Raw genomic sequence first — 19,640 nt, 5'->3', positions numbered from 1 at the left:
GAACATGATAAATCTGGTTCTAGCCAGAAGTATTATACTGCTGAGAATACAGCGGCCACCAGCAGGTTAGTCAAGGAGGGAATGACACACAATCCCGCCCCCTCCTCCAGTCGCTTTCTCCAGGGCCCTCTCAGTGACAGAGCTGGTCTTGACAAGACCCTTGCTTTCATATAAGCCTAATTAGGGATTCAATATCCAGAAAATATTTGTTTGCATATTTATTATTACAATATTTATGTCCCACCCTATACCTAGAGATTTCGGGTCAGTGAATGGACAATAAAACAACATTTAAACAATTACAAAAGTAAATAAATAAAACAATTCAGCAAGATGAAGCAATGTTTGAAAAACCATACTCAGTAAGTGAGAGAGAAACCATGATCCCCCACTGCCAAAAGCTTTGGTTAAGCACTAGGGTTTAATTCTGCACTGAACTGAGGCCAGCATCGATGCCAGTCAGGCCTCCAACAGAAGGTACTCCCCAAAAGTGGCATCACAGCAGAGAACACACCCCTCTCATGTTCCCCCCCCCTTAATGCATTGTTCCCACTGTGACAGGTGATCTCAGTGCTCAATTTGGTATATATTATAAGAACATCTGGTGATTACACTAGCAGAGTGAAGCTAGCTAGTGCTGTGAACTTATGGCTATTAAATAGGATTAATTTCCAAAGCAGGAGCCGTGCTAGTCTGTCTCAGCATGTTGGCAAAGAAGAAGGGCGTTAAGGTTAAGGAGGTAAAACGTCATAGCCCATTGAAGAATAGCAGTTTTACTTCAGTGTGTGCTTTCATGGATTAAGATCCACTTCTTTGGACACAGGAGTACAAATACATGTCTCCTAGAGAGTAGGATAACGATATCTGTGAGGAATTGGTTCCAAGCTCCCCTGCAGTTGCTGAAATCCATGGAAATAGTGAACCCTATACATAGCATGGTCTCTGGATCCCTCTAGTAACCAGTTGTGATAATCACATTGTAGAAATATGAATAAATATGTATTTCTGGGCTTTTTAATTCAATATTTTCAGGCAGCAAATAAGTGAATTCACAGATACTGATTCTGCAGATGGAGGTTGGTGGTGGCCTGCTGTATTAATTCCATGGTGGTGGTGACACTCATCTACAGGAGAGGATTCACATAATGTTTTTGTTGTTGTTTAGTGGTTAACTTGTGTCCGATTCTTCGTGACCCCATGGACCAGAGCATGTCAGGCCCTCCTGTCTTTCACTGCCTCTCGGAGTTGGGTCAAAGTCATGTTGGCAGCTTCGATGACACTGTCCATCCACCTCGTCCTCTGTCAATCCCTTCTCTTGCCTTCACACTTTCCCAACATCAGGGTTTTTTTTCCCAGGGAGTCTATTCACATAATAGACAACATTGTTTTGTCGACATAGGCATCAGACTGTTGTTGTCATTGTTGAAGTTGCCTGCCATCAAGTCACCTCCAACTTATTGCAACCTCATAAGTGATCAATCTCCAAAAATGCCCTGTCTGTTAATTAGCAGCTTGTAGCTGGGCATACAAGCTAGGGGCAGACGTCTGCCACAGGAATGCTGTGAGTTCTTTATGGGGCAGAAGCGAAATAAAATAGTTGCCTCTAAGCAGCTCCTTGTGACATCCAAGTCTGCCTAGTTTTTCACACTCCCACGCCCTAGGAGCTGCTAATTAACAGCTTTATAGTCCCATCCTTGTGTTAACAAAATATTGTCACTTTACAAAGTAGCTGAGTTAATTGGTCTTAGCAAGTTCTGGAAAGAAAAGAGCAATACTGTATTGTGCTCCATCCAGCTTTCCTTTTGTTACTTTGTTACTTTTTAAAACTAACATTGTTACTTCCATCAATTAGCTGCATCCTCACTCGCACAAAAATCTCACCATTTGCACTCCTGTATCTGAAGAAATGGATCTTGCTCCATGAAAACTTACACTGAAATAAAACTGCAAGTGCTACAAAACATTGGCTTTCTCTCCTCCCCCCTTTTCTTTTGGTAACATTGCTGCTATGTGCTGTCAAGCTGCCTCTGATGTATGGTGACCCTATAAATGTGGGCTCTCCAAAATCTCCTGTCCTCAGTAGCCCTGCTCAGCTCTTGTAAAGTTAAGGCTATGGCTTCCGTGATGGAATCAATCCATCCCGTATTTGGTCTTCCTCTTTTCCTGCTGCCTTCCACCATTCCCAGCATTATTGTCTTTTCCAGAGAAATTTGCCTTCTCACAATATACACTCCCTCAAGTGCCAAGGTCAACTTTCTTTGCAGCATTCACCAGCCATCCCAGAAATAGCCGCAGGAGGAAAGTGGTTTGTGCAGCTTGCACAGAGACCTCAGCCACCTCTGCCACAACTAGATGCCTTTGCTGCTCTTGTGGCCACTGCAGAACAAACATCTCTCTCCCACCTCACAGCTGTTATATAAATATATTATATATGTATATATATAATACATACATATATACATACCCCAATTAATCAGAATTAGTACTAAACCAAACTTTGAACAAAGGGGCTTGTGCGCAGTTCTGCGTCATGTAATAACAGCCCTGCAAAAGATCTTTGAATGCTGCAGGAACGTATTTACAAAGAATCAGGGTTTTTCTAGGACATGTCATTGTGAAAGCATGTGCGGTTCCACTTAACTGACACCAGGCTCTAATGGCTACTGCTCTTTAGCTGCTTTTTATATGTGGAAATTCTGCCTTTTATCTTTGATCCCCGATTGCTCTCGTTATTAAATTACAGGCTGACCCGGTTAATCCATGGTTGATTAATACGCAGTGAATGTCTGGGTATCAGAAAGATTTTGTCTGTCTCATGGTGTGTACTGTGTGTACCAGGTTATTTTTTAATTTTTAATCTGATTTTTATTTATTATGGGGAAAAAATAAAACCTTAATAAAGTATGCAAACTGGGGAAGGATTAGACAGTTCTGGCTGTCACTGCTCTCACCACAGGACAATCCTATCCTTCAGGTTGAAACAGTTTTGGCAGGCACTGCCGATACTGGGTGAGAATCTAGTTCACAGTGAGGTTCCTTGGCGCTGCTCTGGCAGTAAAAGAGCCAGTTCAGCTGTTCTTCAAAAGTCAAGCACTTTCGGTCACGCAGATTACTTAGATCCCCTTCTCAGATGCTGTATTGCTCATACAAACTCATTCATAGTTCACACAAAATGGAGAAGCTGATATTGATGATGATTTAGTTTGTATGCTCTTCTGTTGTCTGCTACTGATTCAAGGTCTGTGCATGCAGGCATTGGTAGATTCATTACACATGGTTATTCACAACACTTTGAGGGGCCTTTAAAGAAAGGCCTGCAGCAGGGTTTCTTCCTAATCAGAAAAAAAAGGGGGGGGGTGAAGAGAAACCCTGGAGGTCAGACTGCATTTCATGAACAATGTGCCTGGTATCTGGACACAGCACACTTGGGAGATAGGTAACAGACAGTGAATATATGCTGTTAGACTCCAATTCTTACCCACCTTTATCGCTAGATAGGTTGCCAAAAGCTGGTTGGATAGCTCAGTGGTTTTGGTATCTGGTTGCGAAGCCAGTGGTTGGGAGTTTGATTCCCGACTGCCCTTCATCAAAGAAGAGCCAGTCTGTGTAGACATGGACAAGCGGCACATAGTCCCGGGCTGCCTCCAGAAAAAGGGAACCGTAAACCACTTCACTGCTCTTTATCTAGAAATTCCTGGAAAGGGCCACTAGAAGTCAGAATTGACCTGAAAGCACACAAGTCTTATTACTGTATTACGTTGGCCAAGGATGATGGGGAAAATTTGCAGTCCAAGAACAGCTGGAGAGCCACATATTCCCAACTCCTAATAATGTAACTTGAATAGTGGTTTTGGCATCTTCTAAATAATTTGCTTCTGACACCATCTTTGCCATAGGATGCTGCTCCTAGATGAATTAGATCTCTCCCTTTTGTGAAAAATATACAGCATGTATTCCTTTTCCTCTCAGCATAAGCATCCTCAAATGCTGTCATGAAGTAACACTAGGGCATGCATATAGGCGCTAAAGATGCATCTATTACATATAATACCTGCAATTCCAGTCACATAAGGCAATAGACACCAAGATGATAACTTGGGTTGGATGTATGCATCTGTGTGTAGGTGGGTGGGGGTGCACACACAAAGCTCCATCTTTGTGGGATTTGTCCCTCACCCACATAAACATGTTTACAGTGGAAAGATAAGACAGAGGAATGTCCATGGCTTCGTAAATTTCAGATTTCAGGTCCATGGAGTGGTTTGGCAAAGGATCAGTGTGAAGCAAATTGGGGTATATGAAGCACAGGTGCCAGAAACGATGAAAAAAACCCTAGGTGGTTAAACGAATGAGCCAGCGATCCTGCTTATATTCTAAAAGTTTTCAATAATTCAAGGTTTTGTCTCTTACCACCTTGCTCTTCTGGTCTCTTCACATCTGCTATGCTTTTATTTTCATTGCATGAGGTGTAATGCAGGTGTGCCCTAATCCACAGCTTTCTACTACCATCTGAATCAACTACACTATGAATGAAATGTGGACAACATCTGAGGATCCCATTCATTATTAAGTTAGGTTGGACATGCCTCTTGAAGACAATAAGAATTGCTAAGTATGATCAAATAAAATATACTTCCTGCTGATCACTGTCTGTTGACCAGCCTGATATTTCTCAGAAGGTTGCAAGTTGGGTATTGGGGTGTTTGTTCCCAATACATTGGTTATCATAGACATACTTCTTCTTTACATACACAGGTATTCTACATTTGGCTTTCTTTGCTGGTGGTCTTATCTTCCATTAATAAATATTTCTTCAATGCTACCTAAATTATCATTATCACATGTTATAGTAATGAATTCCATATGCTAACTATGCATTCCATGAAATGCTTCCTTTTGTGTGTGTCCTGAACTTACTACCAGTCAAGTTCTTGACAATGGATGTGAAACCAGGTTCCCCTTGTTCTTTATGATTATTGTGTTGTAGGAAACAGCCGATAATTCCATAATATCCAACCACACCCAAGTAATGGAGCTGATCGCCACACAGTAAGGCAATGAATTAATAAAGCACAAAGTCATCTTCTGTAAACTGCTGACAGGTTGGATGCTATCTACTCCTTGTTTATTGAAAGATACTCATTGTCCTTTTGACAAATGAAACAATCTGGTTTGCTTCTTCATTCATCAGAAGCTCATTCAAGAAAGTCCAAATAACTATGCACTCTTCTATAAAACTTCTTTAATGCTGTGTTCTGAAACAGAAAGGGTAAAAATTAAATTACAAGAATTGTGAACAACTAAACTGGAGCCAAAAATAAGAGGAGGAAAGGAGAATCCATCCCAGCACATACTGTAACATTTTATTGACTGATTCTTAGCAAATGCCTTTGCCTAGCATCAAATTTTGATATTGCTTTCTCAGCTAAACTTTTCATTGGTATCATTGGTTAGATTTGCATGTCGGACTCATGGGGTTACCTGCCCTGGCTATGGGGCCTTGGACAAGCTGGATGGTTCCAGGGCACTGGAAAAGGAGGGAGGGCTTGGTTAATTACTTCTGAGTAATTTGTATCTAGAAATTCTGGGGTGTTTGTCATAAGACGGATTTGACTTGATCATATAGAATTGTTATTAAGTGTTGAACAAAAATTCAGTGAAATGTAACAATTCAGTAAGAGCGATGAAAAATGTAAGATAATAATATTGATAAGAGAAATCAGATATCATATAGCAACTGTAAGACTAGAGGTGCTATGTGACTTCTGGTTTCTCCTCCATTGCAACAGACTAGGGCTTGTCTACATGGTCTGAAAAGATTGGGCTGGGCTGAACTAAATGGGCAATATCACACACACAATAGGAGATCCAGTATGGCATTGGGTGTGATAATGCCAATTTGCCAATGTCATGAAGGGATTTAATACAACAGCCTCTTCAGGATATTGACGAATGATTTCATTGGCTTTGTGGAGGGGCCAAGGAAGTGGGGGGAAATTAAGTGTATATTATGTTAGCAAATATGCACTATACCAAATGGAAAGATTCTTCCCAGAATGTTTTGTTTGCTCTACTTTTATATGTCCAGCTGAGAGCCTGCCAGATTCAGCTGTGGACAGGCTTTTGACTGGACCTTTACAAGAAAAGCAAACAAACATTTTAAAGAAGTATTCAATTTATTTTTTTAAGGGAATTGCCCTTATTCTCTTCCCTAATGCACTTAAAAAACCTTTTCACATCCTCAGCCCCTCCATGGAGCCAAGGAAGTGATTAATTTGCCAATATCCTGAAGTGGCTGTCTTTATTAAGCTACTTCACAGTATTGGTAAATTGCCCGCTCACTTTTGATCCATTTCCAGCAATCATGTGTGGAAATGGACCAAACCAGAGTGATTCTAATTACATCAAAAAAGAAGCCCCTGACGTGGTCTCAGAAAGGTGCAAGTAAGAATGCTCAGGGGAAGATTTGATTCACTGCAGTAATTACATCATGTGATCCCTGTAGAAAGGAGCAAACCAATCCAGCAATCCAACAGCAGGCTAAGTTCACATCTGATTGCACTCTGCACTATTACTTGCTAGATTAATGTTGATAAAGACATATTAATGCATACAGATAATATATATATAAGGTTCACACTTTTGTAATATCAATACTGTTCACCCAGCCAATTGCTTTACTGATCATACAGTTATTTTATGAGCTAGTTACAGATCAGTGAAATACAAAATACACTTGCAATATTTACAGCTTTCAAATTCTTCTGTTTCAAAATGTCTTCTTACTCAGGAGGGAAACAGGAAGGAAAACTAATAGCAGAATCATTTACAAATTTCTGGGAAGAAATGTAAGCTCTTAAAATAGAAACGCTGTCTGCTTATTAGCACATTTTTTGAAAACAGCAGAAGCCCACAATCTTCACCATCAAACTCAAAGCAGGACCAAGTAGCCAACGGAGTGAAAATGAAAACACCTGCCAGAAGTGTTAAAAATAAAGATAACACCCATATATTCCAGATAAAATCTGAAATGCTTTAGCAAAGCTATGCTGCACCACTGGTGCTGGTTGTTTCTTCAATGCTGGAGATGTATAGGCATGGACAGGGGCTCCAGTTTTGGATCTTTAGGCATAACCAGACTTGGTCAAGAACACACTGACACCAAACCACTGCTAGCCCACTCTTCTCATTGGTGAGAGATGGTAACAGAGGCACTGGTAGTGGCAGCCAATGGAAGCTCACCTACATACCTGCACAGTCCTCTGTTCTCTTTTCTGAGACTTTCTGCCTGTTCAAGATGACAAGAATACTGAAAAATTTATGAAACCCTTCTCTGCATTTTTAAATGCTTTGCATCTTTAAATTTTTGAAAAAACTCTTTAACTCCACTGATGCCAGATTTAACACAGGGGTTCTCTGTGTGTGTTGGTGTGTGTGTGTGTGTGTGTGTGTGTGTGTGTGTTATTCCACTTTATGAACACTTTGGGGCTCTTTACTCTGCCTCTTGAAAGTATGTAAATAAATATGGACTAATTCAGCCCATATTTATTCATTTGTCCGAAGACTGTGCACATCCCTGCTACCATACAATGAAAACAATGCAACAAGAGATGGTGAGAGAACTAATAATGTCAAAACAGAACTGGAAAATAAAAACACTGCATTATAGGCCATGTGAAAGGCCATGCTGAAAAATCAGAACGCTGTAATAGAAAGTCTTAATTTTGGGGCTAAGCAAGTCTTTCCCACATTCCAACCCACATCTCTCCTTCTTTCTTCTTCTTTCCTTTTAACTTCCTTGCTTGTGCTATATTTTCTGAAAAATCAATAAAAATGTTTCCAAAACAAGAAAAAAAAAAGAGAAAGGGAAGGGGTGGAAAGAGCCTTGCATCTTTTAGATCCTGCAGCACTACAGTCACCTAGGCAGTCTTAAAAAAAAACCCCACAAACCACTTCCAATATTGAACAACTGTTCAGGGAAGAACAGACCAGTGAAGGTGTCCCTTAAAGATAATTCTTCTCAAAAGCGTTAAAAGGCTTTAAAAAGCTGAAACTGTCTGCCCTAGCTCTGAATTGTAGTGATGACTATGATGACAGTAAAAAGCACCATTATCTTGCAATTAGTGGCAAAATACTTAATTAGCATACTGATAATAGCCTCTGTATTATCATTTGATATATTTAGCAAATTTTAATAAAACAGCCTAATTTTGTGATCAACTATCAGTAAAAAGACCTATATCCATATTTTGGAGATACCTTTACTAAAGTAACTGAAACATGAACACAGGTTTTTCATTATCTTCAGATTTTTCCATATAGCAATATGAATTTTGGTATTTTTCTTATGACCAAACAGTGTCCTTTCTTTTCAGTAAAAGATCTGCTATCCTAATGAAATAATTATATCCTACAATATATAATATATCTAGATATATTCTAGTCATTTACAGGAATTCTCTGGAGTTTGGGATGCAGAACATCATTATGAGGGGAAATCTGTTGGTTTGGTCTGACATTTCAAAAAGCCTCTCTAGCTTGTGGAACTCATTGTTACAGGATAGTATGCAGGCAAAGAGTATAACAGGATTAAGGGAAAATAAACACTAAGTGGATAAATAGCAAGCTAATCCACAGATTCATTACAGAGGCTTGTCCTTTATTTGTTTGTTTGTTTATTTATTTATTTATTAAATATATAAGCCCTCATCGTGTTATGGCTTGAGTCATAAGCATGGACCGAAAGGCAATCAAGAATTGACTGTGGGAGCCGAATACTCCAGTGACTTCCACCCACAGGGTATTTTCCTGCTTTTTTCCCCTTCCTGAGGAGATCACTACCAGCCACTCTTTGAAACAGAATCTAGGACTAAAATGATCTTTTTGTTGGATCCAGAGTGGTTAACGCTACCTCCAAGTGAGTGCAAGCGCACAGAAGTGAAAGGATCCTGCTGTTCCTGGGGCCCCAAAGGAAGAGGTAGGTGGGCAGCATCTGATTCTCTCTCTAGAGTGTGTTAATCCTTGCTTTCATTCTTCTCATTTGAAATAAGTCTTTAGGTTGAAATGCTACTTTTTAAGAAATATGAAGTAACGACCAGGATTCTCTGTATTTGCCTGGTACCTTCCCCTTAGTGAAATATTAACTATTCTCAGGGATTATCATAATATCTGGTCTGAAGGCCTCTGAGTGACCTAGTGCAGTGGTTCTTAACGTGGGTGATAATGCCCCCCAGGGGGCGATTTCATTTTTCAGGGGGGCAGTAGAATGAAAAGGGGCAGTGTGGGGGCGCTGGAGCAGAAGGGGGCGGTAGGGGGGTGCTGGAGCAAGCCAAACCTGTGAAGATGGCTACAGCCTTTTTACAGTGTGCATGAATATATATTTTCCTCCAATCTTAATTTAGTTTCAGAGTTTTTGTCTTGAAAGTTTTAGTTCCTGCATTGCAGTTTGTTTTTATGCCCTTTTTTATATTTCTTTTTGCGTCTTAAAATTCGCTGGCAACTAAATCATTAAATGTTACTTTTGGGGGGCATTTCATTTTGTTGGAATTGAATTTTGTTTTCAGGGGTCATTGGATTTAAGTGTCATAAATAAATAAATAAATAAATAAATAAATAAATAAATAAATAAATAAATAAATAAATAAATAAATAAATAAATAAATAAATAAATATCATCATCGTGGGGAGGGGGGCGATGATAACTTCCTCAATGGCTCAAGGGGGCGTTTCTTTCAAAAAGGTTAAGAACCACTGACCTAGTGTGATTCTAAAGGCCACTCCACACATACCTGTTAATTGTTTTAGATACACAATTGAGAAAGTAACGTGTACATGAGAGGCATGTGGATTCTTATCCCCTTCTCCCGGGTGAATCTAGTGACTACTTACTCCAAAGAAAGTTGGACTGGCTGTCTTTTTTTGACTACAAATGCACTAAGTATCCCTAGTGGCTTCCTTTCCCTCACTGTTTCCATGCAGGAGCCTCCCATAATCTTCATGTTAGTCCCAGCTGAACGAAATCATAAAGGATGTGCAATCATATTGTTTTCCCCAAATGCTACCTTTGCCTGTTTTTCCTCCCTCTTCCCTTAAATCCCTTTATTGTCTCTCCATCACCTTTGAATTTGGAATGTAAATGTCCTGGGTTCCCCCCCACCCCAATCTATTTCTTTTGTTTGTGCTGTTCCTCTTACATTGTCTTGTATATTGACATGCTGTGCTAGAACTGGCTAAGAAGAGTGTGAACAATGAATTGTTATGTCCCTGGTTCAAATCTTGCCTTTCAAATTGACTGGGCAGCCTTATGCAAGTTGCCGTTTTCTCAGGGTTGTAACCCAAAATATGTCCATCAACTAGCAGAATGGACCCTGCTGTGCAAATCTATTCTTGCTCCCACTGCCCTGCTCATGTACTTCGAAATCTTCTCCAAAGGATTGGGAAGCTGTTTGGAGCAGATGGGTTGCTCAGAAGCTGAAGGGAGGGGGAGAAAGAAGGAGACATGCCATTGCATGACTGGAAGTCTGCTTAAATGACATTGGATGTCACCCTTGGCAGTAGCCCCTATGGGGAAAATAATACAATTGATCCCTCTTGTTTGGGTGGTGTGAGATTAATTTACAGTACTTATATCACACCAACTTCTGCATTTAAAGCAAATTATCAGCTCCCAATTACTGAGAAGCATCTACAGGTCACTTGCAATTTCATTTACAAATGGTAATTAAGAAAAGGGAACGACCCTTAAATGTAGAGTGTGACACTGGAGACTAAAGCCAAGATCATCCATACTATGGTCTTCACAATTACAATGTACAGATTTGAAAGCTGCATAATGAAGGAAGGAGTGGGGAAAAATAATGACAAGGAGTGGGGAAAAATAATTTCATTCAAAAATGTGGTTATAGATACCATGGAGCACAAGGAAAACAAAAAAAGTGAGTTCCAGCTCAAATCAAGCTTCAGCTGTCTGTAGAGGCAAAAATGACTAAACTGACACTATCTTATATGTATATATCAGGAGAAGATAAGACTCACTGGAAAAGACAATAATTGTGGGGAAAGTGAAAAGCTGTAGGAAAAGAGGAAGACCTAGCGTGAGATGGATTAACTCAATAAAACAAACCACATCCTTGAGTTACCAAAAGATGAACAGAGCTATTAAAGACAGGATCTTCTAGAGGTCACTAATGGCGTCACCATAATATGGAAGCAACTTGCCAACACATAACAAAAGCAAAAATAATAAATTATGGTAATGAAATTAGTTTTACAAATGTGCCATGGCCCATCCTTTCTCTCTCACGCAGTGATATGGTCCAAAACAGAAGTTTTTTTGGCTACAGGAGGTGGGACAAAATACCTGATGAGATCCACCTGTACAGGAGGTCTAGGAGACAGATACTCTGCTGCAGTGCCTGAGAACACTTAATAGATAATAGGTGGATAAGGAATGATTGGAGATGTGTGTGTGGGGGGGGAAGGTTATATTTTTACATGTGAAAATCCCGTAATCCTCCAAACAACATAGCTATTGGCCATGTTGGTAGAGGAATCTTGGAGCTGTAATCCAAAGATGTAGCTTTTCCAAGCTTCTTCAGTGCACAAATATGCTGTGATGAAACTGCACAAAGGAATAACAAATAACCTCCATTCAAAATATCATCTCAGCACTGCTTTGCCCCTCCTTCATCCTAACTGTGTAAGAACTGCATTAAAAGAGGCTCTGGTAAAGCCATGCAGTTTCCAAACCCGGAAGAACACCTTTTCTGGGCCAAATCTCCTGCTCTGTCCTCCTGCTCTACCTCTCACAGCATGCATGCATACTTGTTTGAGGATTTTAGTCTGGGCTACAAGGATATCAAATGTTGTGGCAGTGATTATTCTATAAGCAGTTTAGAGAAACGAAATGAAAGGAATGGAGTGCCATAAGTGATAAGAACATCCCAGAGGGATTTTGTTGTTGTTGTTGTTTTGGTTTATCTTACCTGCCACTTTCATCAAGCTAGACATCTTCATCAACATATTTCCAAGTCACTCTTGCAGTATCTTGTACTTCTCAGCTTCTCTCCCTTGGAAAGCCAGACGGGCAATAAGAGAGGATTCCTTTTTCTTCTTCTTCTTCTTCTTCTTTCTAATGGAAAAAACACAACTGGAAAAGCAGGCGGGACTTCAGCACTATGTGTTACCCCATCCTCCAAGGCACCGGCCATCAGGATATAAAGTTAGCAAAACAGAAGAAGAGAGCTACACTGTCTGCTGACTGATTTTTATTCTGTTCAGCAGACTTTTTCAAGAACAGACATGAATTAAAACTTTCCCCCCTCTATATTTGAACGAATATATATTATTATGTTGATTTATGCATCAGAAATGCATAGAGGACTGATGGGTTTCAACCTTGTACTGGTAAGTCCTGAGGTAAAATATCTTCAAGAGTTGTTTTAAAAACTCAATACTTGTCTTGACTAAGCAGTTGGGAGACTGGGAGGAAAGAAGCACTAAACTATCGTATCTGTTTGGGTACCTACCCTTCCTTCCTTCCTTCCTTCCTTCCTTCCTTCCTTCCTTCCTTCCTTCCTTCCTTCCTTCCTTCCTTTTTGTGTTCCTTTCTTCCTTTTTAAAGTATAAGAATTACTGACAAGAACCCCGGGAACTCCTTCTTGTCTGAAGCTTCATCAGTTTTATGTAACTGCATTTTGCAATGGGACAAGGGCAAGGGTGGGGTGGCGGCAGCAGGAGTGAAGCCACAACATAAATATACTAATTTACAAATAGATTGTGATGGAAAAAATACTGTTAACTCATAAAATGACCTTTATTTTTTCCGGCTGAGGATTTAAGATAAAGGGTATTAGTTAATCAGATTCTGCGAAGCAGATGTTAGGTGATTTACAGAGAGGAGTAAATGAGGGAACTTTCCATTTATAATCATCACTGAAAACTAAGTAACATATTGCATGTTTGCATGTTTCTTTGTGGCTTGGCAAAGACACGGCACATTTGTAGTCTGACAAAGATGCTGACAAATAGTCCCAGGCTGTGGATAGGGTCAGGAGGCTACCAGGAGTCCCTGGTTTTATTTCCACATTTATCCATAAGTAAAAATTTGCATGCCTTTTTCTCACTTTAGCAGCACCAAAAATCCAGTGGAAAATAGGAGCTATATGCATAGCAGAGGCTGTGGAGGGTCGGAGGTTGGATTTGTCTCTGATGCATCTGTTTAGGACACACAGAACAGTATAGTACTGTACTGATCCATGCTGATCTTCTGATAATCCACACAGTAAATACACAGGGCATGGAGATATTCTCCATTACAAAGTTTACTGATGTGAATGGGTGCTTCTTCTCAGTGCCCTTCAGTACTCTTGAGATACTGCTTTTCTGCAATTAGCTGGAAGCAGAATGAAAAGATTCCGCATAGTACTTGATATAGTGTTGTGTCATCCAGTAATACCCATCTCCATGACCCATAACATTCCTATAATTAAATTTAGTAAAGGTCCCCAGCAATATTAGCGTTTTCTAGTATGGGTTCAACCATATTACTACTTCAATTCATCTATGAAGATTACAGGTATTTTTACCTTATTTTCTCACCTTTTATTCTCTGCATGTGTGTGTGGACAGTTAACTACTGGTTTGTTCACTTTATCTAAAATAGTGTTAATTTGGCTAGGATATATTTTTAAAGAAAAGTATAATTTAAGCTTGCACGTGCACATGGCCATGCATACATGCCATGGACAATAAGCTGACTAAATTCAACCTTAATTAAATCTTCATTATTAAAGTATTAACAAAATCTCAGATTGCTTTAAAGATGAAGAATAAAAAATAGAAGAAAATTGTGCAAACAGGATTCTTTTAATTTAAGACAGGGTCGCCTTTGATAATAGCCTTTTGTTTCTGATCATGGGGTTTTCTTGGCAAAGATACTGGAGTGGAATTGCCGGTTCCTACTCCAGGTGGATTGCGTTTAGTCAGAACTCTCCACTATGACCTGTCCGTCTTGGGTGGCCCTGCACGGCATAGCCCATAGCTTCTCTGACTTGCTCAAGCCCCTTCGCCACGACAAGGCAGCAATATCAAAATCAGATTGATTATATTCTCTGCAGCCAAAGATGGAGAAGCTACAGTCAGCAAAAACAAGACCTGGAGCTGATTGTGGCTCTGATCATCAGCTTCTCATAGCAAAATTCAAGCTTAAACTGAAGAGAGTAGGAAAAACCACTGGGCTACTCAGGTATAATCTAAATCAAATCCCTTATGAATACACAGTGGAAGTGAAGAACAGATTTAAGGAACTCAATTTGGTGGACAGAGTGCCTGAAGAACTTTGTATAGAGGCTCATAACATTGTACAGGAGGCAACAACAAAAACCATCCCAAAGAAAAGGAAATGCAAGAAAGCAAAGTGGCTATCCAAGGAAGCCTTACAAATAGCAGAGAGGAGAAGGGAAACAAAATGCAGGGAAGATAGGGAAAGTTACAGAAAATTGAATGCAGACTTCCAAAGAATAGCAAGGAGAGACAAGAGAGCCTTCTTAAATGAACAATGCAAAGAAATAGAGGAAAATAGCAGAAAAGGAAAAACCAGAGATCTGTTCAGGAAAACTGGAGATATCAGAGGAACCTTTGGTGCAAGGATGGACATGATAAAGGACAAAAATGGAAGGGACCTCACAGAAGCAGAAGACATCAAGAAGAGGTGGCAAGAATACACAGAGGAATTATATCAGAAAGATTTGGATATCCCGGACAACCCGGACAATGTAGTTGCTGACCTAGAGCCAGACATCCTGGAGAGTGAAGTCAAGTGGGCCTTAGAAAGCCTGGCTAACAACAAGGCCAGTGGAGGTGATGGAATTCCAGATGAACTATTTACAATCTTAAAAGATGATGCTGTTAAGGTGATACATTCAATATGCCAGCAAGTTTGGAAAACTCAACAGTGGCCAGAGGACTGGAAAAGATCAGTTTACATCCCAATCCCAAAGAAGGGAAGTGCGAAAGAATGCTCCAACTGCCACACAATTACACTCATTTCACACGCTAGCAAGGTTATGCTCAAAATCCTACAAGGTAGGCTTCAGCAATATGTGGACCAAGAACTCCCAGAAGTACAAGCGGGATTCCGAAGGGGCAGAGGAACTAGAGACCAAATTGCTAACTTGCGCTGGATTATGGAGAAAGCCAGAGAGTTCCAGAAAAACATCTACTTCTGCTTCATTAATTATGCAAAAGCCTTTGACTGTGTGAACCACAACAAACTATGGCAAGTCCTTAAAGAAATGGGCGTGCCTGACCACCTTATCCATCTCCTGAGAAACCTATATGTGGGACAGGAAGCAACAGTTAGAACTGGATATGGAACAACTGATTGGTTCAAAATTGGGAAAGGAGTACGACAAGGCTGTATATTGTCCCCCGGCTTATTTAATTTATATGCAGAATACATAATGCAGAAGGCTGGACTAGAGGAATCCCAAGCCGGAATTAAGATTGCTGGAAGAAATATCAACAACCTCCAATATGCAGATGATACCACTCTGATGGCATAAAGTGAGGAGGAACTAAAGAACCTTGTAATGAGGGTGAAAGAGGAGAGTGCAAAAACCGGTCTCAAACTCAACATCAAAAAAACTAAGATCATGACCACTGGCCCCATCACGTCCTGGCAAATAGAAGGCGAAGATATGGAGGCAGTGACAGATTTTACCTTCTTGGGCTCCATGATTACTGCAGATGGAGACAGCAGCCACGAAATTAAAAGACGCCTGCTTCTTGGGAGGAAAGCAATGACAAACCTTGACAGCATCTTAAAAAGCAGAGATATCACCTTGCCAACAAAAGTCCGAATAGTCAAAGCTATGGTTTTTCCTGTAGTGATGTATGGAAGTGAGAGCTGGACCATAAAGAAAGCTGACCGCCGAAGAATTGATGCCTTTGAATTGTGGTGCTGGAGGAGGCTCTTGAGAGTCCCCTGGACTGCAAAGAGAACAAACCTATCAATTCTAAAGGAAATCAACCCTGAGTGCTCACTGGAAGGACAGATCCTGAAGCTGAGGCTCCAATACTTTGGCCATCTCATGAGAAGAGAGGACTCCCAGGAAAAGACCTTAATGCTGGGAAAGTGTGAAGGCAAAAGGGGAAGGGGACGACAGAGGATGAGATGGTTGGACAGTGTCACCGAAGCAACCAACATGAATCTGACCCAACTCTGGGAGGCAGTGGAAGATAGGAGGGCCTGGCGTGCTCTGGTCCATGGGGTCACGAAGAGTCGGACACAACTAAATGACTAAACGAAACGAAACGAACGCCTTTGATAATAATAACTGTGTGCCACCAAAACAATTCTGACTTATGGTGACCTTTTTTTTTAGTTTTCTAAGTAGACAGTACTCAGAGGCAGCCTATGTAACCTTGGGCAAACTGCAGAGCCCCAGGATGTCCCCAAAGGAAGGGAACAGTGAACTACTTCTGGGTATCCCCTGAAAAAGGTCACCATAAATCAGAATTGACACAGTTGTGGCATACTCAGTGTGATGTAGTCCAGTAGTCCCCAACCTTTTCTGAACCGCGGACTGGTTTGGGGGGCAGGGTTTGTGCGCGGTTGGCCAGGGCACCCATGTGTGTGCAAGAGTGGGTGGGGGTGTGTGTGAGTGGGCAGGGCATGTGTGCATGCATTCACAAGTGGATGGGGTGCATGGGGTTGGGGTGCATGGGGGTGGGGCACCAGTGCGCACACGTGCGGGGGTGGGTGGGGCACCCAAGCATGCACACATGGGGGCCTGCGTGTGTGCATCAGGAGCATACATGTGTGTGTGTTAGGGGGTCAGGAGGTCTGTTTCCATGGCTCAGTCCTGCCAAGGCCACAGCCCAATTAAAAGCCTTCTGGAACAGGAAGGTTTTGACCTGGCGCCGAAATGGCATCAGCGTCGGCGCCAGAAAAATCTCAGTCGGGAGGGCATTCCATAGTCTGGGGGGAGCTGCCGGAAAGGCCCTTTCTCTACAAGCTATCCCTCTTACCTTCCTGAGGGACGGCTCTTTCAAAAAGGCCCCCTGGCTAGATCTTAACTGCCAGATAGGTCCATATGGAAGGAGGCGGTCCTTCAGGTATCCAGGGCCCAAGCTGTTTAGGGCTTTATATGTCAAAACAAGCACTTTGAAATGGGCCTGGGCAGCAACTGGTAGCCAATGTAACTTAGACAGAATCGGCTTGATATGTTCCCTAGCGGCCCCACCACTCACCAGCACATCTTGATTCTGGATCAATTGCAGTAATTATGCGAGATGTTGCCAGTGTGTGTGTAACTGTCATGAGACTCCGCTCATCCAGGTAGGGCTGTAGCTGGTATAATTTCCGCAGCTGAAGGAAGGCGCCTCTGGCCACCGAGTCCACAAGGGCTTCCAGTGTTGGACTGGGGTCCAGGAGCACGCCCAAGCTGTGGACCCTGTTCCTTAGGGGGAGTGTAACCCCATTCAGGGCAGGGAAATGGCCCTCCAGCCTGTCCGGTGAAGCACCCACTAACAGCACTTCCGTCTACATGACACATAAGGCTCCTCAGTACTTTCTACAGGCAAAACATGCTTTTCTTTCCTCCATTAGAATAAAGGAGAGAGCCTTGGCTAATAAGGTCTTGTCCAGAAACATCACAGTAATCATAAACATATGTTGCCTATTAAGTATGGTGTTAGAAAATTACCATTAGCTTGCTTTCATCAGTAGTTCTTTTACCTTTCATGGTGTTTGGCTCCTGGTACTGTCCTACTACAGTACAGCTCACAAGAAACTAATTACGAAAAGAGTTACTTGTAATTAGCTCCTTTTTGAGACAATCAAGGTATATTTACATTACATTATTGCTGCAGTTTAACAAGGGACAATTTACTCCTGTGATATAACTGCAACTTATAAAGTTATCTTTGTAGTTATTACAGAGTGGTCTCACTAAATTGAGGAGGAGGGGGATTATTACAGAGCCCTTCCGCTCTGTTCTTAGTTCTAAGGAAACAAGGTGTCTTGGAGAATAGTGGGGTTTTTTTAATCATATCCAAAGTTTGTAGCATTCAAATTCTTTTGAAAATTAATTAAAACAACTGGTTTAGTTTTTGAGAAAAGACAAATGATGATTGCTAAAAACTGAAATTGTAATGCACAGATGTCTTCTGCTGGGGGATGCCTCAACCCAAAATATTTTGGGGGCAACCGCTTCTGGTCACAAACCACCTCTATAATAGTAAGAATGGGTTGGGGTTTTGGTATTATAATTTGTTTTTCAAAAAGTAGTCTTCTAGGTTCTAGAACAGAAGTCTCCAAACTACGGCTCACAGGCCACATCTGGCCTGCCTTGCCATTTTATCCAACCCATTTCCTTCAGCCAATGTGTGTGCACGCATGCAAGGGCAGGTATGCATGTGTGCATGCAAGCATGCATCTGGGCGGACATCTGTGTGGACATCCATGCAAGCAAGGGTGCATGTGTGCAGACATCTGTGCAGGTGGGCAGACATGCGGCTGCACGTATGCGAGCATGCCCATACATTCCTTTGGCCCTCAAAAAATGTGAAAAATATACAATGTGGTCCTCAAGCTCAAAAGTTTGGAGACCCCTGTTCTAGAAGATAGAACTATATAGCCATTACAGGCAGCAAATTGGGGGTATCATTGAGCAAGGACAAATGTAACATTAACATTATATATAAATGTGGGGTGTGATCAGATGGCCATTTGTCTCATTGTTTGGTTGAGATTGGGCATGAGCTGGTTGACTCCTTTACCCAGTAATCACATGGCATATGCACCATCATGAAGAATCCCACTCCAGATTGATGCCTGTCTTTTTGGGTCCCGCCAGGGGCTACTGGTTTTTTTGTTTGTTTGTTTTTTGTGCAGATAGAATCACTCCATTTTGGTTTGGTTCCAGTATGTATGATTGCTGGGATCAAACCAAATATGTTGGCTGGCTGTCCCTTTGGTTAAGCCACTTATCAATCTTGAGAAATGGAAAAATTTTCTTTCCACAGGCTTATGAAGGGGAAGGGGAAGGGGAAGGGGAAGGGGAAGGAAGCTTTCCATTAATATACAGTATATATTATTTTTTTAAAGTGAAGCAGCACATATGTACTACCCCAATGCACTTTTAAAAAATTCATTTGCTCTGTCCCTCCTCAGAGCCAAGGAGGAGTTTAATTTGCCAGTATCCTGAAGTGGCTTTCTTCTTCATCCACTTCAAGATAATGGCAAATTGATAACAGACTGGTGCCGAACAAATAAGGTCACTTGAGGTCAGTACGCCATTTAGATGTGAGGACCTCCTAATGACCCTATTTAGTCTGTACTCACCTGCTCCAGCAAAGCTTGTAGCCATGTCCAAAGTTTTTGAGTTCTTCATTTCAGAACATGCAAGTTCATAGCTGTCTATTTTGCAGGATGTACAACTTTAAAAAATCCCCTAGAAAATGTATGCTTTAGGATTGCAAACAGGTAAAGGAAACAAAATACATTAATAACATTGTAGTTACATACTATACAGATACTGTATACAGTTTACCTCCATATTATAGTTTTGGAATTTAACACTGGAATGTTGCCAGAGTAATGTTTATACTGTCAGAGAAATCTAGCACTGAACTGA

At 41.2% G+C, this 19,640-nt stretch overlaps 1 long non-coding RNA gene across 1 annotated transcript; it reads right to left on the bottom strand.

The window, feature by feature from the left end:
- Positions 1-5,111: 5,111 nt before the first annotated feature.
- On the bottom strand, positions 5,112-19,477 carry LOC144589022 (uncharacterized). The gene is made up of 3 exons (XR_013544859.1): positions 19,349-19,477; positions 11,985-12,130; positions 5,112-5,255 (listed from the first exon to the last, which is right to left on the bottom strand). It is a non-coding gene; the product is annotated as an uncharacterized LOC144589022 (long non-coding RNA).
- Between the last annotated feature and the right edge of the window lie 163 nt (positions 19,478-19,640).

This window comes from Pogona vitticeps, chromosome 4 (genome assembly GCF_051106095.1).
Source record: "Pogona vitticeps strain Pit_001003342236 chromosome 4, PviZW2.1, whole genome shotgun sequence".
Taxonomy (NCBI): Eukaryota; Metazoa; Chordata; class Lepidosauria; order Squamata; family Agamidae; genus Pogona; species Pogona vitticeps.
The sequence above is the reverse complement of the archived record's forward strand: the minus strand, read 5'-3'. Positions and strand labels throughout refer to the sequence as shown.